Here is a 6,172-nt window from a genome sequence, read left to right on the forward strand (position 1 = left end):
GGTTAGGGAAGAGGGAGGGAAAGGGGAAATCACTCACCAGGAAGTAGTAAATTTTTGTTAATGGTGATGGGAAAATTGGCTTTGACTAAGGACAATGTTTACATAACCAGACTCATGTAGTTGTTACCATTATTAAACTGTACACCACAGGAAAAATGTGTGTGTGTGAAAATGGCAAATAAAGTGTTTTCTATAATTTTACAACTACAACACTAGCCAGGAAAAAAAAAAAAAGCTGCACCTGTTGATACTACTATGGTTTAACTAAATACGTCATGGGATTAGTTTTTCTGGTTTGAAGGTTTAGGATCATGACTTCATGGGTCTATCCAGTCAATGTGCTTAACATTGTTTTAGAGTTTCTGTTCTACCTCCTAGTTCAGCGAGTAGCTCCTGAGGTCTTAAAAGTTTGAGAGTGGCCACTCAAGATAACAGTTGGCTTCTATTTGCTTGTAATGGCAGAGGAAGAGATTCAGGAATTGGAGAAGAAATGGACTGCAAGTTTAATTGCCTCCATAATCTATTACCTCCGTTACCATGAAACCAGAAATGGATGGTGTCCAGCTGCCATTACTGAGCATTTTGATCAAGGACCAATAGGTCCTTGATCAAAAGGAGGAAAATGAGGAATGGAACTTCAAACTCATATGGAAACTAGATTTACTAGAACCACTGAGAGTAGGGGAACCCCCAAATCTAATCACCAGAAATAATCTTTAAACCTTGAATTGAAACTATCCCATGAAGCCCTCATTAAGCTAAACAACAGATTGTTTGCCTCGAGCCCAGCAGTCTTATAAAAATTGTTTGTTGTTGTTAGGTGCCGTCGAGTCGTTTCCGACTCATAGCGACCCCATGCACAGCAGAACGAAACACTGCCTGATCCCACGCCAGCTCCATGATCCCTGCTATACTTGAGCTCATCATCGCAGTCACCGTGTCAATCCATCTCGTTGAAGGCCACCCCCTCTTTCGTCGACCCTCCACCCTACCAAGTATGACATCTTTCTCCAAGGAATGGTCCCAATTAGGTAAGGGTAAGAAGCTCTGGTTGTGTAGTGGTTCAGGCATTTGGCTGCTAACCAAAAGATCAGTGGTTCAAACCCACTAGCCACTCAATAGAAGAAAGATGAGGCAGTCTGCTTCCATAAAGACTTACAGCCTTGGAAACCCAATGGGGATCACTATGAGTTGGAATTGACTGGATGGCAGTGAGTTTGGTTTTTAAGACAAAAGTGTTAACTGACAACAGTTATTCTAAAGCCCAGATGAGAACATTAAGGGCAGGGAGCCTTAAATTAATGGTGATGAAACAATATGGGCAGAGATAGAATGGGGACACAATGTGAAGCATGTAACCAATGCTATTTAACTGTTTATGTAGAAACTGTGGATGGATATATGTTTTGTTATGTATATTGCCACTAAAAAAATATTTTTCTAAATTACACCACCTGAGGTGGGAGGGGAAGGGAGGAAACACTACCAAAAAGTAAAATAAAATAAATAATAAATTATACCACCTGATATTAAAAATAACATATGATAATAAATAATATATACTATAATGCAATAGGAGCTCTGGTAGCGTAGTGCCTAAGGCACTTGACTGCTAACCAGAAGGCTGGCAGTTCAAACCCATGAGCCATTCCTCAGAAGGAAGGTTGGGCAATCTACTTTCAAAGTGATTCCGCCTCAGAAACCCAAGGAGGGGTCGCTATGAGTCAGGCCTGACTCAACGGCACATAACAACAACAACAACAACATAATGCAATATTTTTTAAAAAGTCAAAACTTAACACCAGTAAAACCCATCATGAGCAAAGTGTAAAAACTTTAAATAAAGGTGGGATCTGCCAGAGCTGGGATTAGGATGAGACAACTGAGGAGATTCACAGAAGTGCAGGGTGGGAACTAAAATACTAAAATGCGGGTATTGTGTTCATCATGGACTTTTTACATTGATTTTGATTTTTAAAAATACTTAGTTGAAGTATTATTTATCTTGATTAATTAGTTTGCTGACACCTCTTAAATTCTGCACCTGAGTTACTTACTTGTCTCATGCTAGTGCGGGCCCTGCTTTTGCGCAGCTCCATGTGGCAGCTTGGTTCCAAAGGTGAACATCCCAGGAGTGAGAGCCAGTTGCAAGCCAGATTACGTTTTTGGTATGACCTTTTATGACCTAGCATCGGAAGTCACACAGCATCGGCATCATTTCCACCACTTTCTATTAATTAGAAATGAGTGACTAATGGGAGTCCAAATTCAAAGGGAGGGGAATTTGACTCCTCTTGATGGAAGAAATGGCAAAGGACGTTTTCAAACCACCACACACATATTTGCCTTTTCAGTGGTGCTTTTCTAAACACTGATATTGTAAACAGCCTCGGCCCCGCTTCCTGATACTGTTATATAATCTAGGGGTGGTGGTTGTGGAAGGGGGGCCTACCCAGAAATCTGGTTATACAGAAAGATTAGATAGGAAATTTAGCGGGCAGTGAGTTTATGTTCATGGAGGAGGAACAATTCAGAAAAGAATGAGAATGGTTGTAACTGGGAGAATGTATGCAGTGAATTGTAAGGCAAGGCAACCATTGCCATGGAGTTGGATGTGACCCACAGCGACCCCTCCTTGGGATTCTGAGGCAGTATCACTATGGAAGTAGATTGCCCAACCTTCCTCCTGGGAAGTGGCTGGTGGGTTTGAACCGTCAGCCTTTTGGTTAGCAGTCAAGTGCCTTAGGCACTATGCTACCAGAGCTCCCAAGTGAGTTGTACATGTAGAAATTGTTGAATTGGTGTATGTTTGCTTTGTATATTCTCAACAGCAAATTAACAAAAATGAAGTTAAAAAAAAAAAACCATTACAACAGATTAAATGTAGAAGCAGATATGAGAATCTGGCTGATTTCAGTTAAGTCAGACTTTAAAGAAATTTGCAAATATTTGCAAATATGTAAAACAATGTCACTCTTCTCCTTTTTTTTTTTTTTTGCTTTGGAAAATATGTTTTCTTTAACATGCAAAGGGTTTATTATTGTCCTTTAAAATGAATAAACAAATATTTTATTTAAAAAAAGATAGAAAGAGAGGGTCCTGAATCATCGTATCACATCGTATTAGGTAAGTGTCTACCTTATCAAATGGAAACTCTTCTGCTTGGCTTTTACGATAATTTTTTTCAGTGAAAGTTTACACAGCAAATTAGGTTCCCATTTGACAATTTCTACACCGGTTGTTCGGGAGCTCTGGTAGCATAGTGGCTAAGACACTTGCGTGCTCACCAGAAGGCTGGCGGTTCAAACCCACCAGCCACTCCTCGGAAGGAAGGTTGGGCAATCCTACTTCCATAGTGATACTGCCTTGGAAACTCAAGGAGGGGTTGCTATGAGTCAGGGCTGACTCGACGGCACATAACTACAACAACAACAACACCGGTTGTTCAATGACATTAGTTAGCCTTTTCACAATATGTCAGTATCCTCATTAATTGTATTCTGCTTGTTCTGTTTCCAATACTCTAGTTTCCCTATCTCCCTTCTCATCTTTGCTGTAGAGTAATTGAATCCATTGAACTTTTGGTTTGTCTTGGCTTTTCAGAGCCTTCAATTTGATACTATCCTTTCCTAGGCAACATTTTTGTTTGTTTGTTTGTAACTGGTAAACACTTGTGTGCTAGTTAATAAGCTATTGTCTCTCAGCTCCAAACTAACCCTTCTCTGCCTTGCTTTGTAATGCCAGGACCAAGACTCTGCAAGCCACATCCTGGCTTCGCCAGGTGTCCCTGTTAGGGGGCGCTAGAGGATGACTGGAAGCCTGAATAACTAAGAAGGGACTACTCCTTCCTGTTTGTATTGGAATTTTGTGGGGGCTTCCTGTAAGTGTTTGTGAGGGAGCCTGTCAACACTTCACCCCAGCAGAGGAAATTGCTTCCTGCTGCAGCTGAACCCAATTAGTAGTTTTACCAATACTTGGAAAACCAGCTCTATTGTACTCCCTGAGAGACTTCTGTACCAGCTGGACAGCCTCTCTTCCTCAGGTATGAGCTTCAACTCGATGGTACCCTTCCTATTAGTTTTTAAGTTTTAATAATTCCAATCTCTTCCCTTTGTTCCCTCAGCCCTAGGGGTGGAAGTATCTACCTGTATTTGCTACCTCTGTGTTCCCTTAGAGTTCTCTTTTTACACTTAGTAACCTAGTCAACAACTTTAAACATAATAGCAATTTTTGTATATATTAAAATCTATCTGTACAGGTAATTAGTATGTTTTCTGTTTCCTAACTAGAACCTGACTGGGTGGTTCAGGAAACAAACTCTCAATGATGAGATTCGGGGATTGGTTTGTACTTGAAGGCAGGTCTGAGCTCTTTGTCAGTGGGAAATACCATGTTGGTAATCCATGGCAGAGGTGCCCTGGTGACACAGTGGTTAAGCACTTCTTTGCTAATTGAAAGGTTGGTAGTTTGAACCCACAAGATGCTCTACAAGAGAAAAGACCAGGTGATATGCTGCCATAAAGATTTCAGAGTTCTACTCTGCTCTATAGGAGCTCTGGTGGCATAGTGCCTAAGGCATTTGACTGCTAACCAGAAGGCTGAGAGTTCAAACCCACCAGCCACTCCTCAGAAAGAAGACTGGACAATCTACTTACGTAGAGATACCGTCTTGGGAACCCAAGGAGGGGTTGCTGTGAGTCAGAATCAACTTGACAGCACTGAGTTTGGTTTTTTTGTTTTTTGTTTTACTTTGCTCTATAGGGTCACTATGAGTTGGAATAGATTCCACAACACACAACAATAGCCACAATCCATGGTGTGTGGATATCATGATAAATCAGATTATCCTCTGTGTTTGAGGTCTCAAGTGGCTGCTTCACGTGACTGCTAGGCAGTAATGATGGCTATAATATAGGACTGTAGTGTGAGATGGATATTTCTGAGTTCCCTGAAGCATTTACAGAAAGAAAATTATAAGCTTAGGTCCTTAAATGTACAGCTCAAATCATGGTTAGAAAACCAGTGAGTTTTCATGACAACCCTGAAGGAATCTCTTATATCTTGTAGCAACAGGGCAGAGGTAGCTGAAAATCAAATACAAAATTTAATTGTGACATTGCAGAGTTACAACATCAACTGAATTCACAGCCTCTTCAAATCTCTCATGTGGAAGTTAGGACGCTGATGGGAAAGAAACTAGGAATATGGACATCTGTTTGGACTCGGATAAGGCTGAAAATGTAAATTTTCTAGTCACTCTGAGCCTCCCTTGACTGTGGGAAGCAGCTTGCCTCTGTGTCTGAGGAAATTAGTTGTCCCTTATTTGAAAACACTGTAATAACATTGCCCTGGGCAATTTCCAAGGAGCTCTGGTGGCGTAGTGCCTAAGGCATTTGACTGCTAACCAGAAGGTTGGCAGTTCAAACCCACCAGCCACTCCACAGAAGGAAGACTGGGCAATCTACTTCCATAAAGATTTACCACCTAGGAAACCCAAAGGGGGGTCACTATGAGTTGGAATCAACTCAATGGCAGTGAGTTTGGTTTTTTTGTGGGGCAATTTCCATTCTCCTCAAGACTCGCCTACCCAAATGAGTATTGTCTGAGCCATATTTTCACCAGTAGATACATAACTACAATCTCATCATGCTCCAACAAAGCAAGCACAAAGTCTGACTAAGGAAGAATTAGCTCATACACTAAAATATTTACAAGATTATCCTAATATAAGCAGAAGCCGGGTAGTGCCTAAAGCACTTGACTGCTAACCAGAAGGCTGGCAGTTCAAATCCACCAGCCACTCCTCCGAAGGAAGGTTGGGCAATCTACTTCCATAGTGATACTGCCTCAGAAACCCAAGGAGGGTTCGCTACAAGTCGGGTCCGACTCGACAGCACTTAACAACAATAACAACAACAACAACAAACAGAAGCTAGGAAAATATGTGTGGGAGTACATTTTTTTAATATTAGATAAAGGAAAGAATATAACACTAGCTTGGGCCAAATTTATTGATGTGTTGTTGTTGTTGTTTGCTGTCAACATGTTGTTGTTGTTGTTAAGTGCCGTCGAGTCATTTCTGACTCATAGCGACCCCATGCACAGCAGAACGAAACACTGCCCAATCCCGCGCCAGCCCCACAATCCCTGCTATGCTTGAGCCCATCATCAC

This window comes from Orycteropus afer, unplaced genomic scaffold, assembly GCF_000298275.1.
Source record: "Orycteropus afer afer isolate SDZICR_OR568_19922 unplaced genomic scaffold, OryAfe1.0 scaffold00026, whole genome shotgun sequence".
NCBI lineage: Eukaryota > Metazoa > Chordata > Mammalia > Tubulidentata > Orycteropodidae > Orycteropus > Orycteropus afer.